The following is a 19926-nucleotide window of genomic DNA, read 5'->3' as shown; positions in this document are numbered from 1 at the left end:
TGTAGACGATCAATTATCACATTGCAAGAGTCTAGAGCAGCAGAGGCAGAAAGATGTGGGGGAAAAAGTCATTCTATTCCATTCATCTTTCCTGAGATCAGTTCAAATCAAGTTGTGTCTTTTAAAAATATCCACTGGGACCACCAGTTTACAACTTTGTTCTGGATATATATTTTGTATTATGAAAAAATACTTCTGTGGCTATTTACAGTTTAATTATTTCGACTGTTCATGATACAATGGTATTAATATCCAAGAAGCACCACAAAGGAAAATTAGCAATTTAATAAATGTATGCAATTGAGTTCTCAGTATAAGCCATTTACAAAACCTGTCATTTCTTTCCTTCTTTTATGTATACAGTATTGTGCACTGCTTACGGCTACACAATGTCAATTTGGTATTCTAATTATAGACCTTTCCTGTATATTATGGGATGCTCTGAGAGTCCGCAGCCTGTCCATTCCTTGAGGGACATCAAACGGCCCACCAGGATTACTCATTATTCCAATGAAGGTTCACATACATTTTGAACCCCACAGAACTTTTATTAAGGAATAGAGAACTGAACCACGAAGCAAAAAAGTAATCATCCATTTGGTGGTTCATTTTGGGATGCTTCAGGGTAACACACTTGCCCAGAATGAAACAAAATGTGGAGTTGTTACCAGCATTGGTGATTAGTGTGTGGGCTATAACTTGGACACCCCAAACCAAATCTTCACCAAACTTGGTTGAACCCTTGGTCTGGCTATACTCCTCACTTCTTCCAAGTTTGGTGAAGATTGAATATTGGAGGTCCAAGTTAAATTCCCTCAAATCAGGTACCCCCCAGGAAAATGCTCTCCAGCAGCTAGCTACAGAGCTCTTTCCTGGAGGAATCTGATAACTTGGATGTCCCAAATCCAGTCTTCACCAAACGTGAAAGGGATGGGGAGTAGAGTCACTTGAAGACTCACAGTGAGTTTAGCATCTTTAACTCATGCAGTGACTATTCCACCACTCCCGGAAGTCCAGAATTGCATGAACTGTGTAATGGTTAATTGCATCAGAACATTTATGAATGTTTGTGGTTTGTGAATAGCAATGGACCCTGAACCGTCATGAACTGCTGTTTTCCTGATTGGTGCCCACATCTATTACAGAACTAATTTTTTTAAAAAAGCAGGTTCTTGTCTTTGGGTCAGTTATCCTCCATCTTTTCTCCCTCAGTCTGTATCTGCCACACTCTGGGCTATTATATGGGCACAGTGCTATAGGGCAACACCTGATCTCTCCAGACTTATAGAGGTAAGCAAGTGGTTAGCCATCAACTTTGATGCTCAGCAGGAATCAGTCCACTTCTACTTATGGCACACTCAGCGTTTGCTATCTGGGGCAGTTTTTAAAATCACATGTGGTGACTCCACCCACCCAGTTGTGTTGGAATTGGGATGGTTTTGATAGTTGAGGTCTCAACAGGACCAACAGTCAGAATGTTTTTGTCATCTGACCTGAACAAAAACATTCAACCTCTGCTGCTTTGTGGAGTGCTTTGGCTTGAGAAAGGAAAATCCAGATTTTTAGAAGTGACTCCTGTATAATGGAAGAACGGCTTCTCTCTATTCGGGGGCATCAGCCTAGTCCTCCAGTCCTCGGTCTTCCTCTTCTTCACTTCCCTTTGTCTCAAGACTCTTCTTTCCATCTTTCTTTACTGTTGCCCCTTTCATACTTTACCTTGGGAGGCAAACCTCTGGAGTGGGCTTTTTGCCACTCTCTTCCCACCTTCCAGGGCTTGTTGCACCACCTGTTGGGGCAAAAGATACAGGTCTTGAATAATAACCTCAGAAGGAAAGCCACTCAAAACCCTTCCTTATCTCTCAATGGGAACCTTATGGAGGAAGGGAAGATGCTGAGGTCAAGCCTGACGACAGGTCAAAGCCCACCCACTCTGAGTTGCTTACCAATAATAGGAGAGGTGGTGCTTTTCTTGTGATAACTGGAGTCCTTGGGCGTATTTAGACTTGCTCCCTATTTCATACCCTCCTTGGTTTCTTAAAAAAAGCTGAATCCACATATGGGGTGATGAGAGAGTCACCATACAGACATGGGTGTATTTAAGACACACATGAATGTCCAACGCTCATTAATAACCTTCTTTGCTGTTTGGTTGATAAGTGGCCAGTTTTATGACATCCTGTCAGAATAGATACTTTGAAAAACCTGCCATTTCTTTCCTTCTGCCATATGTATTTTTGGTACCACTTACAGCAATGTAGGAACACAATTGAATTCTAAGCACTAGCTGTCTTCCTGGTGGATTTCATAATCTATATCTCTGCTAGTAATACAAACTGTGATATTCTTGTGAGTAATACAGTTTTGTGTAACTGGATTGAGTTTGTTTTACCTTCTTTTATACTTATGGCATCATAGACATCCTATGTTTGATGCTAAATGGCCAATTTAAGATTTTGGGTCCCACTTGGCTTTATTTATTTCTCTTTTATCCGGACAAGATGTTCTCTCAGGTGATTTCCCTGCAGGTTGTTAAGGGTATAAAAAAAAGAACCAACGTAACTATTCAGAGAGACTGGAGTCCCACATTTTATCTATTGTGTTTCAGGGTTCCACTGATGCCCAGATGCCTCTTATGGACCACACCCTGCTCTTTGCTATCTGTGTCTTCCATGCCCTGGTATTTGGAGGTACGTTCCACTGAAAGGAGGGAGAGAAAGTTTCTGTCAAGACTGGGAAGGACAAAACAGCTCCTTTGGCAGAAGGTTGACACATGGGAATGGAGATGAAACTAGGGATGTAAATCTTTGATCCTATCATCCCTTAAGATCTTTAGAAATGTCTGCTCACTTTGTGAAAGGGTGCAATATTTTTTTACAATACTGACATGATGTTGCACACATTGCAAAGCATGTGATTACAGAGGTGCAGGTGATGTGACTGGCATAATGTTCAGACATAGCTCAAAAGTGCAGTCAGTGTTTCCTTGTCTGGAAATGTAAGGATCCGAAGCATTGACTGATTTGTTTGGTCTTGTTTTTTAAGAACCAGACAGTCCTTCTGTGCTTGCTTCGTGTCCCTTCGTTAAATGGAAAAAAGCATTAGATTTACAGAGACAAAAACATCGTGGGCAACCTGGAGTCATTCTGATGGAGAATAGAAACATTCTTTCAGCTCCCAGTGTGGAAATGCAATATCTTGCAGGGCTTGACAATTTTGCATTGAGAGTCTCATAGTGTTGACGCAGCTGAAATCTGTGAGATGGAAAAAAAATTAGCCAACGTTTCTTCGCATTCATAGAAGGAATAGAGAGGATCAGCATACATGATTTCAGCAGGTAAAAAAGCACTGGATATGTGTGCCTCGTGTTAATGTAAGTTGCTTACAGTCTAAAACTGTTGTGGTCATGTGTTCAAGTCTTCCTGGTGAAGAATACAGGAAAGTGATAGTGGAAAGGGTAATGCAGACATACAGTGTTGCTTGCTCCTTCTCTTTCAGTATTTTAGTCCAGAGGTCATGCCGTTCACCGAAATACTATGTATGGTAATAACTAGTCCAATATCCTAGCTTTCCCTCCAATAACAGTGACCCCAATCCTGATGTGTAGTTACTCCTGAAGAAGTAGCTGCTATGCGTTATGCAGTATGATTTCCATATATGTCACTACACAACAGGATTATGGAGTTACATCAGTGTAGCTACACAATATCGCGTATTTACTAAGCATGTCAGTGTTTAATTAAATATAAAACGCTTTTGAGGGGAAATTGGAACAAGCCCTGAATATTTTTCGATGACACTATTCCATGAAGCAACTAACAGAAGGTAAGGTTGTGCTCAATGCTCCACAGTGGAGGCACAGTGCTGAATTGGTGTCATGTTACCGATCCAGTGTTGCTGTCCATTCGCTTCCAGTCACAGCCAGAACCCAGCACTGGTGGAAAATTAGAGGGAATGCTGATTGTGCTGTATCCAGTGCTTCTTTACTGAAAATTCATATAAACGCAGTGTACAATACTATGCATGTCTACTTGGAATTAAACCAGACTGAATTCAACTGGCCTTACTGCCTGATAAAGGTTGTATAGGATGACACACACCCTGTTCTTCTCAAAAATGTTATTGACCCTTGATGCCCTTTGCTTCCTTTTAAACAATATTAATTAAATAATTTGTTTACTGCTGAATGTATGGAATATAAAGCAAAATGATGACACAATATTCATGTTGAATTACCAGCTGAGGCTCTGTTTGGAAATTGATAATCATGACAATTTCATATTTTGAAGCACATGCTCTACAGTGTCGAAAATGCTTCTAAAAAGGAGAAACTTTGGGTGGAATATGTAAACCATTTGACAGGAAGGATGTCTGTGAAGCCACTAAAACGGAAACCTGTGGTTTAGACAAATTCTATGTAGGTAAGACATCTTATACTGAGCTCATATTGAGATTTTTAATTCTGGACTCATGGATCACACTATCCCTACACTGCTTCTTCTCTGGTTGCTGTAAGGTATGAAACATTTTGAGGGGGAAACCATGCTAGGGGGGAAATTCTACAGGTTTGGAGCACCCTGATTTGCATTTTCCCCCACTGATCAGATGATGTAACAGGAAATGCTTCTCCCAGAATCTCAGCAATACTGAACTATTTCCATCTTCAGTAATTTTGAAAGTACTCATGCAGCAGTACTGGAGTAACTTGTAGATTTCAGCCCTTTGAAATGTGGACGGATCACTTGTGGGCATGCTTCACTATAAAGAAATTACATTTGCACTTCTTTCTAAGAAAATAAAAAGCTTGTCTTTATTAGAGACATAACTTTGGTATAGGAGAAGTCATAGAAGTCCCAGTACTAATTAACTAAGCTGGAGATGTCAGGAGCTAAGGTTGCCCCTTTCATATCTAGGGAACAAATGCAAGATGTCTCCTTGGAAGCACAAAAGAAAGGCGTTAGAGGAAAAAAGTGACATCAGCAATGCTAAGAATAGTAATCTAAGGTTGAAGAAAGGTCAGCACAGGTCAGAGCAGGTAGAGGTCAGTCTAGGAAACTTGAGGAGGTCTGTCTCTATTCTTCCCCATGTAATTACATGCATCTTCTCAACTGAGTGACTTCCAACAGAGGAAAGGAGAATTTGCCCATTACTATAGTCAAAGTTCTTGCAAATCATGAGGAAGATCAATGTTGCTGAATGGTGTTAAGGACAGAGATTAGACAGGGAAAAATAGGCCTGTCTCAATGCTGTTGGTGTTGCTAGGGTCAAAAACAACTGTGTCATCTGCTGACTACAGATGATCTTCCATATTTTGCTTAAAATCCTCTATCAGTCCTGGACTTATGCATTCTTACTTCATCTTCAAAATGGGACTATGAGCAGCTAAATGGAAGGGTATGTGATGAAAGCTCAGTGTTTTATGCATCTGGCTGCAGAGGTTGGGAGTTTTGATTCCCCACCGTGCATTCTTGCCAGGGGTTGGACTGAATGATCCATAGGGTTCCTTCCAGTCCTTCCAGCTTCCAGTGGTAGGATTATAAAGAAGGAAGATGGACTGTAGTACACTTTAGATAGTTAGTGTGAAATATTATTTATATTTTAAAAACCTAAAGCTGACTCTTTGCTCTCACAATTTTTCCATTTATTTTAGACGGAGAATTAAAAGCAATTGTTCGAACTTGTGTAGAGAGAATCTTTTGTGGTAAAAGAGCTAAATTTTTCAACAATAATCACTTCTATGAAGACTTCACCTGTTGCAATGATCAAGATTTATGCAATGAATATTTATAAATATGGCTGAAATCCACCTGAAGATCCCTATAATACTGAGGGGGGAAAAATCTGTGCCCTTATCTCATAAGCTGTCTTCTTTTGTCTCGCAAGCTGTTGAGTTGAAACCATGCCTTTCTACAGTCTTACAGTGCATGAAATAAAGCTACTTCTTTCTTCAGATGTCTGTTTGAATTCTCCTTTAAATGACATGTTTCTAACTTTTTGGTTCAGGGGGAAAAAAATCCTTCAGAATCAATGTGACAGTGGTCACCTTGTTGACATGCCTCCAAAGGATTAAAGGATGTTAACTGCTGACAATACAAAGCATCTGCTCCAAAAACTACATTCTAATTATTAGATTGGTTTTTGTTTAGTCGTTAAGTCATGTCCGATTCTTCTTGACCCCATGGACCAGAGCATGCCAAGTCCTCCTGTCTTCCACTGTGTCCCGGAGTTGGGTCAAATTCATGTTGGTAGCTTCGATGACACTGTCCATCCATCTCATCCTCTGTCGTCCCCTTCTCCTCTTGCCTTCACATTTTCCCAAGCAGTAAAAAAAAAATGTTCTTGTTTTGCAACTCTTTCACTTTTCCATCTTTCAAGAAACCCTGTGTTCTGAGGCAATCTACAGAATGTTATTTTCACCATCATTGTCTTCCATCATTATTTTAACTGTTGGGATAACAATGAATAAGCATAAAGCACATTGATTTGTGAAGAAGTGTAATGCTGTTGTGGATGATTATTGCAAAAGACAGGTTTTCTTTGAAGATTAAAAAAAAAAGTTTGCTTTAAAGAAAATAATGGGGCACTCCAGAAAAAGACAGTTTGGCATGCATCTCCAGGGAATTAGCATAGAATTTTGTAAAGCACATTCAAAGCATTTGTGCACAACAAAAGCATAGAGCAGTTGTGTTTGTCCTACCCTGAATGATTTCAGTAAACATTCTCTCAGGATTTCTTAGACCAGGCTCCTGACAGATGTCTTCAAAGGAGAAATCAGCTCCAGGTCTGAGGCAATCTGCACTTTTGAACCTGTCAATCAAAATCCAACTGAATGTTTAGCTGCTTCTTGGCCAAACAGGCATTGGTGCTGGCAAACAGATTCTATGTCTGGTTGCAATAATATTTTAAAATATATTAAAAACATAATAGAGAACAAATATTCACAAACACACTTGTTTGAGCTGGGAAATAACTATTTTTTGTTTTGCTTTGTGGCTGAGAATGGTCTTACTCAATGTTAGCAATGTCACAGTTTCAACCATTTCACCTGTCTTCTCACTATACAATCATCTGATAATTAAGGAAAAAACCTCAGAATATATTATGTGCCATCAAGCCACTTCTAAGGATATGAGTTATTGGCTTTCAAACTGTTCTATCATTAACTGCAAACAGAACTGGTCGATACTTTCTTGACTAATTTGTAAATCAAATCCGAGCACATTTCCCCCACGAATGCTATGTAGCATTGGAACTTTCTTTTGCTTCAATGCACAACGGTGAGATATCCTTCTGGCTTTAATCCAATTGCTTCATTAGTGACAGAGCCATTTATACTTTGCTCTTGCCTGGCAGCTGAGTGAATGTCATCTCACCTGGGATTGTCATCTTCTAGTAGTATTTCTTGTTTTGACTTGTCTCATCACAGGGCTTTCCAGTACAAATACAGACAACAAATGGTTTACCCCTGTGGCTTTCTGACAGTACTAACAAGATGTAGCTTGAGTGTAACTTGCTTTTGAATCTTTTTTTCTCCCCATTATGATTGGAACCATCAGTTCTCTTCTACTGAGGTGATCTTTCTTGGAACCTGGATTTACAATTGAGTGTAGCCTTCTGATAATATTGATTTTAGTCACCTGAAATGGTTGACCCATCCTCATCATAATCATGCATACATCCACAAGTGAGGAAATGTTGTACAAGCAGTCATAAAGTCTGAGGGGCAACCAGACCTTTCACACCAAGTGGTTCCATAACCCCAATTGTCACTACCAAGAAAGTCTTACTGCGTGTCTGAGGAGGTGGATTTGTTCATGAAAGCTTACATTAAAATATAGGAGTCTTTAAGGCACCACAACATTTTCGTCTTCTTTATTTTTATTTTGGTTTTGCCTGATTTGCTACATGAAGTAGCTCTACAGACTACAGTATGTTGGGGCACCCCAAGCAAAGCTTCCACTACTGAGCTTAAAGATCAACTGGATTGGAACTGGATCAGTTAATTCTGTAAGTATCTAGATGCTGATCTGCTTGTGGATTTATACACTAATAATAATAAAAACTTGAATTGGGCTCCATGGCTCATTGGCAGCCAGTAGCATGATTTCTCAGCAGGATTAATATGTCCTAATTTTTCTGGGAAGGAAGAGGAATGATCCACTTTCTCCCTCTGTGGCTTTTATGGGCAATTTCTATGAAAATGTCATAAACCAAAAACATATGAACTAAAAAGTCTGCATTACTTCAGAAAAAAACATTTCAGGATGCATGGACTTATGGTGCATGAAAACTAATTCAAGATCTTTTATAGTGAGTAAATGGTGTGCTGACATTGAACAAATGAATCGCTTTGCATAATGGTAGGGCCTGCCCTATCACTGAGCCAGGAATAATATGAAGTGGAAACAGATGACTTTATAGAGACATTGTAGAATCTTTTTCTCCCTATGCTTTTGTTCATACAACAAGAAAAAAAAGAACAGTTAAAGGTTAATCCCATGTAGGACTACAAAGTTGTCATATTATTTAATTCTTTGGTTGGTTTGTTGATTGGTTGGTTTCAAAATAATTTTTTTGTAGGGTGGAGAAGAAGAGGATTGAGATCAACAACCAAGATGGTGTGTTTGTAAGTAAGCACAATATGTGAGATTTCCCAGTGTTTGGGTTGTTTTCATTTGCAAAAGTTGCAGTTATAATTTCCATTCTATTTTGTACACAATGAGGATATTTGAAAGCAAGAAGAACCCGATACTTCCTGGACTAATTTGTAAACAAAATCTGACTTGTGGATTACACACTTTTTGAATGCTGTGATACAGTTCTTGACTCTAACAAATGAATGCAAATACATTAATTTTAAATTCATATTTCCACTTATGTATAGCTATCATGTATATCTTCATGGATTGCTGCCTTGTCGTGGTGAAGGGGCTTGAGTTATTCAGAGAAGCTATGGGCTATGCCGTGCAGGGACACCTAAGACGGACAGGTCATGGTGGAGAGTTCTGACTAAATGTGATCCACCTGGAGCAGGAAATGACAGGCCACTCCAGGATCTTTGCCAAGAAAACTCCATGGACAGAAACAAAAGGCTAAAAGATATGATGCTGGAAGATGAGCCCCTCAGGTTGGAAGGTGTCCAATATGCTACTGAGGAAGAGCAGAGGACAAGTACAAGTAGCTCCATAGCTAATGAAGTGGTTGGGCCAAAGCCGAATGGACGCTCAGCTGCGGATGCGCCTGGAAGTGAAAGGAAAGTCCAATTCTAAAAAAATTACTGGATAGGACCCTGGAAAGTTTATGCACCAACTGCTGATGTTGAAGAGGCTGAAAATGACCAATTCTAGGAAATTCTTTCCAGCAAGGTTATGCTCAAAATCCTACAAGATAGGCTTCAGCAGTATGTGGACCAAGAACTCCCAGAAGTACAAGCTGGATTTTGAAGGGGTAAAGGAATTAGAAACAAAATTACTAACATGCACTGGATTATGGAGAAAGCCAGAGTTCTAGAAAAACATCTACTTCTGCTTCATTGACTACGCAAAAGCCCTTGACTGTGTGGACCACAGCAAACTGTAGCAAGTTCTTAAAGAAATGGGGGTGCCTGACCACCTTATCTATCTCCTGAGAAATCTATATGTGGGATAGGAAGCAGTTAGAACAGGATATGGAACAACTGATTGGTTCAAAATTGGGAAAGGAGTATGACGAGGCTTATTTAACTTATATGCAGAATACATCATGTGAAAGGCTTTGGACTGGATGAATCCCAAGCCAGAATTAAGATTGCTGGAAGAAATATCAACAACCTCCGATATGCAGATGATACCACTCTGATGGCAGAAAGTGAAGAGGAATTAAAGAACCTCTTAATGAAGGTGAAAGAGGAGAGTGCCAAAATGGTCTGAAGCTCAACATCAAAAAAACTAAGGTCATGGCCACTGGTCCCATCACCTCCTGGCAAATCGAAGGGGAAGATATGGAGGCAGTGTCAACTTTTATCTTCCTGGGCTCCATGATCACTGCAGATGGAGACAGCAGCCCTGAAATTAAAAGACGCCTTCTTCTTGGGAGGAAAGCGATGACAAATCTAGACAGCATCTTAAAAAGCAGAGACATCACCTTGCCGACAAAGGTCCACATAGTCTAAGCTATGGTTTTTCCAGTAGTGTTGTATGGAAGTGAGAGCTGGACCACAAAGGGCTGACCACTGAAGAATTGAATTGTTGTGCTAGAGGGGAATTTTGAGAATCCCCTGGACTGCGAGAAGATCAGACCTATCCATTCTAAAATAAATCAACCCTGAGTGCTCATTGGAAGGACAGATCCTGAAGCTGAGACTCCAATACTTTGGCCATCTGATGAGAAGACTCCCTGGAAAAGACCCTGATGTTGGGAAAGTGTGAGGGCAAGAGGAGAAGGGGATGACAGAGGACAAGATTGTTGGACAGTGTCATAAAGAAGGTACCAACATTGAAGCTACCAAGATGAATTTGACCAAACTCCGGGAGGCAGTGGAAGACAGGAGGGCCTGGCGTGCTCTGGTCCATGGGGTCACAAAGAGTCGGACATGGTTTAATGACTAAACAACAACAACAACATAGATACCTGTATATATGTAATTATATTTACACAATACATATACAATACATATTTCCGTTCCTTTCTACAGGTTACAGTCCTATAGGCTGGGTTTGAGAGATAAGGGCTGGCACTGGGAAATCACAATGCAGGAATTGGAACTGTTATTATTTAATTATTCATTAAGAGTATTTCCAAATAAATAAAGAAAACCTACCCCAAATTCATACCAGTAAAGTGTTTGTGTGTGTGTGTTTATCTGATTTACTGCATATCCTTTTTACATATCGGTGTGTGTCATGTGCTGTCAACCAGGTTAAGGGGGCAACTTATAGTGACCCTAATGGGGTTTGCAAGGTGAGATATTTAAAGATGGTTTTAATAGTTCTAACCTACTCCCAGTGAATTTCCGTAACCAAGTGGGGATTCCTTAGAAGGGGAGGAGGCCTTTTTTTCATCTCCTGTTCCACAGCTCTTTCAAGATCCTCTTCCTCATTGCAGTGTTCTTCTCTTCTGTTTCCCCTCACACTGCATCCTCATAGGAAGGACAAAAAGAAGTGCCAGTAGGCCATGAAATCACAAACTGGCCATGCATAGACAAACTAGTAGCTAAGTTTACAGTAGTTTTTGATCTTGTCTTAGTTATTATTTTGCCCATGCCGTCGCAGTTTATGATTCATGACCTGTTGGCCTTTGTCTTTGTTCTCTCATGAGGACAACATGTTTTCTCGGATGCTTCTGCATGGGCATAACCAAAAGGATATAAGGAAGTAACTTCTCTATATTGGGAATAGACTGGAGGCCAATCTGAATTCTATGTGAAACAGAATATCCTTCATATTCTGAGATGCTGAACAGCCACCATGCCTGGCTTCTGGCAAGTTGTGTGTTCTTTGCCCTTACACCTGGAGGTAAGTGCCATTGACAAGGCTTGAGAGAAGGACTTCTTTTTTTCTTAAAAAGGGATTACACCCACAAAGCAATTTCTATGTAATGCCTTTCTCAAATAATTGACATTGTATTGGTAAAGTACGTGTAACTCCAAGGAGATAGCAACCATTTATATTTAAAAAGGGATGGAATTTTCAACACATGGTAGACAATTTTTCTTATGTATACATTTATATGTACTGTATTCCCCATTTTTCTAAATATAAATAGAATTATTTATTTCTGAGAACTAAGTACTCAGGATTTTCTAGGTGAATATCAGTTTTGCCTATTCTCACAATTAATTTTTAAAAATCTTGTATTCTTTCTTCATATTTATTTATTTATTTTAAAAAACATGAATTTTGGATAGTTCTTTCTAAAAATATTGATCTAACCAATATTTTCATAATTTCTTACTAGGGAAGAGAAGGGAAGGGGAAAATAACATACTTAGCTGATCGTGTCATTGGTAAAGATATGTTAAAGATAATAAGGCACTTTGATGTTTTACCGTAATACGACAAGAACCCAAATATGCCCTTCTATACCTGTCTTCTTCATTCAAGTAAAATTCTGTTCCTCACATTTTAACACCCATGCATTTACTGAAGGCAAATACTTAACTCACCCCATTTGATTTTATAAATATTTCAGGAAATTTGTTTGTTCCTAATCATTTCTGAAACTATTAGATGTAGAACTCTTGTATTTCTCATAGAAACATAGAATTTTGCATGATGCCTCAGTTTAAAAAACTGAGTAGGTTAGGTCCTGAAATTGGTTTTCCCAGGGTCCCAAATGAGTCCACTGGTATTTAACTTTTAGGAATGTCAAATCATACGGATTGGTGGGCTTCCCTGTAAGAAGCATCAGAAAAATTTCAACAGCACCATCCCACCGGCTGTCAGTTAAATGTGTATAAATATTGTTTGACAGTTTGCTGATTTGTAACAGTTTGAAACATAAACATTTAAATAGTACTGAATCCCCGGCTTAAATATCTGGATTTGTTACATTTCAAATTTGCTTCCTCCAGAGCTCAATTTGGCCAGTTGATAAGGTCGTGAGATAAGCTGCAGTTTGGAGTTCCTTTCCCCTGTGCAGAAACAGAGTAGCTCATCTGTTATTTCCAGGTCAATTCTCTTGCTTTTATTTTATCACACAACAAAGTGTATTCTAATCAATCACTGAAATCCAGTAGTGAATCACAGCTAGAGTAGACTCACGGAATCAGTGGAACATAGGGAGGAGTTGACTCACCAAATCCCCACAAATTCAATGGGTCTACTGAAGTTATAACTTACTACTGGATTTCAGCCAATGTGTCAAAAATTAGCTTGGGTGTTGATACCCTAGGATGCAAGGTTTCTTACAAATACGTGTTAACCAAGAATACCATTCTTTTAATTGTAATAATTGGGTGAGTGGCCAGAAACATATAAACAAGGAGCTTCCTTGAGTGCTGGGATGGAAGGAGAAATTTATTTATTTATTTAATTGAAAAGTGTACAGTATATGCCTTTCTCCTAAAAGGATCCAAGGTGGCTTATGGTATTAAAAATAGTAGCATGGGGAGAAAAAACTTGGGGGGGGGCAATTGAGAAAAGAGAAATGAAGCATGAGGGCAGAGAATGGAATGAATTAATTTTCTTTGGTCAAAGTTTATCTGGCTGGTTTTCAGGGGGACTACCTGCAAAGTGTGCACAATATATTCTTTGCAAGCATTTTGTTTGAAACTACAGTCCTGCCCCGCTTTACGATTGCCCCGCATTATGATGAATCTGCTTTATGACGATCTTTTTGCGATCGCATTTGCGATCACAAAACAATGGTCTAAATGGAGAAATTTCGCTTTGCGATGATCGGTTCCCTGCTTTGGGAACCGATTCTTCACAAAATGATGATTTCCGGACAGCTGATCGGCGGTTTCCCCTTTATGGATTGCTGCCCCCTTCATGGATTGCTGCCCCCTTCATGGATTGCAGCCTTGTCGTGGCGAAGGGGCTTGAGTAACTCAGAAAAGCTATGGGCTATGCCGTGCAGGGACACCCAAGACGGACAGGACATAGGGGAGAGTTCCGACTAAACGCAATCCACCTGGAGTAGGAACTGGCAATGCCACTCCAGTATCTTTGCCAAGAATGCCCCATGATCAGAAACAAAAGGCTAAAAGATATGATGCTGGAAGATGGGACCCTCAGGTCGGAAGGCATCCAACATGCTACTGAGGAAGAGTGGAGGACAAGTACAAGTAGCTCCAGAGCTAATGAAGTGGTTGGGCCAAAGCCGAAAGGACGCTCAGCTGTGGACGTGCCTGGAAGTGAAAGGAAAATCCAATGCTGCAAAGAAAAATACTTCATAGGAACCTGGAATGTAAGATCTATGAACCTTGGAAAGCTGGAGATGGTCAAACAGGAGATGGCAAGAAGAAACATCGACATCCTGGGCATCAGTGAACTAAAATGGACAGGAATGGGCGAATTCAGCTCAGATGATTATCATATCTACTATTGTGGGCAAGAATCCCGTAGAAGGAATGGAGTGGCCCTCATAGTCAACAAAAGAGTGGGAAAAGCTGTAATGGGATACAATCTCAAAAATGATAGAATGATGTCAATACAAATCCAAGGCAGACCTTTCAACATCACAATAATCCAAGTTTATGCACCAACCACCACTGCTGAGGAGACTGAAATTGAACAGTTTTATGAAGATTTACAACGCCTTCTAGAACTGACACCAAAGAAAGATGTTCTTCTCATTCTAGGGGACTGGAATGCTAAAGTAGGGAGCCAAGAGATAAAAGGAACAACAGGGAAGTTTGACCTTGGAGTTCAGAATGAAGCAGGACAAAGGCTAATAGAGTTTTGTCAAGAGAACAAGATGGTCATCACAAACACTCTTTTCCAACAACACAAGAGGCGACTCTATACATGGAAATCACCAGATGGGCAATATCGAAATCAGATTGATTATATTCTCTGCAGCCAAAGATGGAGAAGCTCTATACAGTCAGCAAAAACAAGACCTGGAGCTGACTGCGGCTCTGATCATCAGCTTCTCATAGCAAAATTCAAGCTTAGACTGAAGAGAGTAGGAAAAACCACTGGGCTTGTCAGGTATAATCTAAACCAAATCCCCTATGAGTACACAGTGGAAGTAAAGAACAGATTTAAGGAACTCGATTTGGTGGACAGAGTGCCTGAAGAACTTTGGATAGAGGCTCGTAACATTGTCCAGGAGGCAGCAACAAAAACCATCCCAAAGAAAAGGAAATGCAAGAAAGCAAAATGGCTGTCCAACGAGGCCTTAGAAATAGCAGAGAGGAGAAGGGAAGCAAAATGCAAGGGAGATAGGGAAAGTTACAGAAAGTTGAATGCAGACTTCCAAAGAATAGCAAGGAGAGACAAGAGGACCTTCTTAAATGAACAATGCAAAGAAATAGAGGAAAATAACAGAAAAGGAAAAACCATAGATCTGTTCAGGAAAATTGGAGACATTAGAGGAACATTTCACGCAAAGATGGACATGATAAAGGACAAAAATGGGAGGGACCTAACAGAAGCAGAAGACATCAAGAAGAGGTGGCAGGAATACACAGAGGAATTATATCAGAAAGATGTGGATATCCCGGACAACCCAGACAATGTAGTTGCTGACCCTGAGCCAGACATCCTGGAGAGTGAAGTCAAGTGGGCCTTAGAAAGCCTGGCTAACAACAAGGCCAGTGGAGGTGATGGCATTCCAGTTGAACTCTTTAAAATCTTAAAAGATGATGCTGTTAAGGTGCTACATTCAATATGCCAGCGAGTTTGGTAAACCCAACAGAGCCAGAGGATTGGAAAAGATCAGTCTACATCCCAATCCCAAAGAATGCTCCAACTACCGCACAATTGCACTCATTTCACACGCTAGCAAGGTTATGCTCAAAATCCTCCAAGGTACGCTTCAGCAGTATGTGGACTGAGAACTCCCAGAAGTACAAGCTGGATTCTGAAGAGGCAGAGGCACTCGAGACCAAATTGCTAACTTGCGCTGGATTATGGAGAAAGCCGGAGAGTTCCAGAAAAATATCTACTTCTGCTTCATTGACTATGCAAAAGCCTTTGACTGTGTGGACCACAACAAACTATGGCAAGTTCTTAAAAAAATGGGAGTGCCTGACCACCTTATCTATCTACTGAGAAACCTATATGTGGGACAGAAAGCAACAGTTAGAACTGGATATGGAACATCTGATTGGTTCAAAATTGGGAAAGGAGTACGATAAGGCTGTATATTGTCCCCCAGCTTATTCAACTTATATGCAGAATACATCATGCGGAAGGCTGGACTGGAGGAATCCCAAGCCGGAATTAAGATTGCTGGAAGAATCAATCAATCAGACCTTTATTGGCATAGACAAGACAACGTATAAAAGGAAAGTTAAAAGAGGAGTACAGTTTGCTGGTCTTTGTTACACAGGATTGTAACATAGTGTAGAAAGGATGCTACACTCGCAGATACATCCTGTAAAGAGTCACTCAACATAAAATAAACTTTGTCGGCTTCAGAGAGGCCTGATTTGTTTTTTAAAATTGGTTCTAAAAGTTGGATACGAGGGGCAGTATACTTGGGACACCCTAATAGGATATGGGAAATTGAATCGATACAGTTTTGTTTGCATGAACAAAGCCTATCTGCGTGGGGGGTCCTTAAAAATCTGCCCGTCAGGACTGCAGATGGCATCACATTAAACCGGGCCAATGAGAACGCCCTCCGGTGCTGGGGGTTACTTAGTGCAGAGAGGTATGAAGCTATATGTCCAAATTTGCAAGGAAGAGACAATTTCACTGGTGAACAAGTCTTGTTAGCCGCATTGTAAAGGTTTTGTTGCTCAATGTCCAGGACTCTTCGTTTAATTATTTGAAACGTTTCAGAGGCAGACAGCATATAGAAGGAGTCCAAGCATAGACCCAAAGCACTAATTTTTTTCTCGATGATGGCAAGCCAGTTGGAGGAGGACGAATCTTGAAGTAGTTGAAAAATGAGACTATTTGGATCAGGGTCGTTATGAAGTCTCAGCCAGTATTTGAAGGTAATCAACCAGGCTCTAGATTCGATTGAAGTCTGTCCGGTTTCCAGGCAAAGAGCAGCGTATGGGACGCAATTAGGCAGCCCTAATATTTTGCGAAGAAATTTTGACTGGATACACTCAATAGAATGGTCGAATGAGCTGATCCATATAGGGGAACCATATAGAATTTGGGCCTGAACTTTAGCGTTAAAAACCTTTATGGCTGCAGGGATGAATTGGTTGCCAGTATTGTAGAAAAACCGGGAGACTGCAAGGGTGCTGGAAGTGGCTAGATTTGTAACAGAATTACGGTGTTGTGTCCAAAATAAGTTATATTGAAAGTTGATACCAAGGTATTTGAAATGCTTAACCTGTTCTATTGTGTTTCCATTGATTACCCATTTTAAGGGTCGCCAGGATTTGGAGAAAAGAAGAATTTTTGATTTTTCGCAGTTTAGTAGAAGCTTGTTTTGGTTAAGATATTCGAGGCACCTAGTGAGTAGGCGTTTCAAACCCACACGGGTGCGGGAAATTAGAACGGCATCATCCGCGTAGAGGAGCAGAGGGACTTGTAGGGAGCCGATTTTAGGAGAGTGAGCATCTATTTCAGCCAGGAAAGGGGCCATATCGTTGAGAAGCAGGTTAAATAAAGCGGGCGCTAGGATGCAGCCCTGTTTAACGCCTTTATTAACCGGGATCTTTAATGTTAGTTTTCCAGCGGGGGAACACTTGACTTGGCAAGTTGTAGAAGTATGCAATCTTTTGATGAGGAAGAGCAGCCTTTGGTCAATGTTCAGATTGTATAGTTTGGACCAGAGGAGATCTCTGTCAATAGAATCAAAGGCTCCCTTCAGATCCAGGAAAGCAGTGTAGAGTTTACAATTGGGCTTCTGTGAATATTTGTTGGCCAGATGATAGAGAACTAGACAGTGGTCTGTAGTTGACTTCCCTTTAGTGAACCCAATTTGTTCAGGCCCAAGGATTTTGGACTGTGCCATCCAGGAGGCAAGTTTGGCCATTAGATGCTTTGCATAGAGTTTCCCGATGATGGACAAGAGACTAATTGGCCTATAGTTGGAGGGGAGTGAGCGGTCTCCCTTCTTGAAGATGGGAGTTATAATGGCATTCGTCCATGCTTCTGGCATTAAGCCAGTTTGGTCAGCCATTGAAAAGGTGGAAGCAAGAAGGGGGGCCCAGAAGTCCGAGTCATGCTTTAGCATTTCAGCTGAGATGACATCGGGGCCAGGGGCTTTTCCATTTTTGAGTTGGGAAATTAACTCACGGACTTCGTCTGGTGTGGTCAAGGGCCAGTTGGGTAAGGTGGTCAATGGGGGATCTAAAAAGTTTGGAACATCAGTTTGTCTTTCAAAGAACAAGGCTGAGAAGTGTCGAAGCCACTCCAGTGATGAAACTGTGGAAGCCTCTGGATCAGCTTTATGAGAAGACCCAGATACTATAGACCAGAAAAGTTTAGGTTTATTATAAATTGTGGCTTGATATAACTGTTCCCACTGGGAAAATGAAAGGTCTTCTTTCTTTTTCTGGATAAGTTGTTGGAGTTGTTTTTTGAGGTCAAAGTATCTTAGAAGTAGAGATCTGTCATTGGAGTCCCGGTATTGGCGGTAAGTGTCACGGGTGAGACGTTTCAGTTCACGGCACCCCTTGTCTGTCCAGGGAGAACTATAAGGCGTTCTTAGGTTCCTTTGAGATCTTGGACTCTGGATCAAGGAATCAACTATGTGGAGAAGTATAGCCTCGTATCTTTTAATAAATTCGGGGGGGTCGTCAGATGAAGTACAGTGTAGCCGAAGTTCTAGCATGGTGTGGGATTTGATTAGGTTAGAAAATATTTGGATTGAGGCCTCGTTCCAATGGATTTTGCATAGGGCCTCGGTAGATTCAGCAGGGAATTGTTTGGCTAAAAGAGAGCTAGGCTGGTAATGAAGCTTAATTTTCATTGTTAAAGGGACGTGGTCGCTATCTGTACGGTCGCCCACTGCAAAGTCATAAACGTATGGCAGAAAAGAAGAAGAGATCACTATATAGTCGATTACGCTGCAGCCTCTGGGTGACAGGAAAGTGAAATCACCGGAATTGGCGAAGTTCGTTGACCCATTAAGCCATATTCTGTTAAACTGAAAACAGAATTTTGTTAAGCAAATACCAGCACGGTTTAGTAGTTTGTCTTTTGAATGTCGGCTTTGTGAGTAAGGAGGTGGTAAAAAGGTGTCGTGGTCAACATCAAGAGCCTTGTGGAACAACAAGGCATCGTTACCAACCCTTGCATTGAAGTCTCCTGCCAGAATAATTTCTGAGGAGGGAAATTTTCTTTCCAGGTCCTCCATAAGAGAAGTTAAGTGTGACCAATGGTGATGAAGAGAGGCGGAATTGGGAGATGGAGGGATATATATATTAAGTATGATTAGCGTTGTTTTAGCAATGGTGAGTTTTATGGCTTGAATTGAACAAGGAAAGTCCGACAGTAGATTGACAGCTTCAGAAATTAAATGCGAGGCCACCAGACTTGCTAGACCGGCTTGTGGGCGGCCTCTGTTGTTAGTTTTTAGGGCTGGAGAACAATAAGAGTTGAACCCTTCGACGTTGATTTGCGTTAACGCCCAGGTTTCTTGGAAGAGCACGACATCGAAGGATCGAAGGTAGTTCAGGAAGTCTTTGTCCTTGGACTTACTCCTCCATCCTGAGAGGTTCCAAGAGATTAGCTTGATAGGTGAAGTGGAGGAGGAGTATGAAAGGGGGTTGACCAGTCAATCAGATTCAGTAAGTAGGTCTAGAAGGTTGTTGGACTGGGATGGGGCGCAACCATTAGCAATCACCTCAAGGTCGGAATTGTGACCCACGAGAAAACTAGTAGAGTCTCTGGTTTGATGCAGAGCAACATTAGAATCCGTTGTCAGAGGGCTCACTGTAGTTCTGCTGGGTTCGCTAGGAGGGACTGCAATGGGATCGGCGTTAGAAATTGTAAGACACATATGTTGGGGCGGAGCCTGAGTATTCGTTACAATGGCTGCATCAGCCCCAACAGACTCAAGCTGCAGGAGTGAGTCTTTTGAGGTAGGTTTAGAGGCTGGGAGATTTGCCTTTCCTGAGCTTGGGTCAAAACTTGCAGAGTTTTGAAGGGAGTTTGTCAGGCTAAAATCAGATGTCCTAGCTTGATCCATTACTGAAATGATCTCTGCTTCCGGCTGAGGTTTGTTATGAGAGTTCGTTAAGAGGTCAAAAAAATCATTGTGGCCAGGTGGTAGAACAGCTGTAGGGGCAGCCCTTCGATCGTCTTGGTGTCTAGGGTCAGCGACTTGATCTTGCTCAGTTCCCAGGAAATTCTCGATCTCCATCAGGAA

At 40.9% G+C, this 19926-nt stretch overlaps 1 long non-coding RNA gene across 1 annotated transcript; it reads right to left on the bottom strand.

Annotated features, from left to right (window-relative positions):
- Positions 1-270: 270 nt before the first annotated feature.
- LOC140704371 (uncharacterized) lies at positions 271-6874 on the bottom strand. Its single transcript, XR_013538855.1, has 2 exons — positions 6695-6874; positions 271-2697 (listed from the first exon to the last, which is right to left on the bottom strand). It is a non-coding gene; the product is annotated as an uncharacterized LOC140704371 (long non-coding RNA).
- Positions 6875-19926: the final 13052 nt, after the last annotated feature.

This window comes from Pogona vitticeps, chromosome 1, assembly GCF_051106095.1.
Source record: "Pogona vitticeps strain Pit_001003342236 chromosome 1, PviZW2.1, whole genome shotgun sequence".
Lineage (NCBI taxonomy): Eukaryota > Metazoa > Chordata > Lepidosauria > Squamata > Agamidae > Pogona > Pogona vitticeps.
The sequence above is the reverse complement of the archived record's forward strand: the minus strand, read 5'-3'. Positions and strand labels throughout refer to the sequence as shown.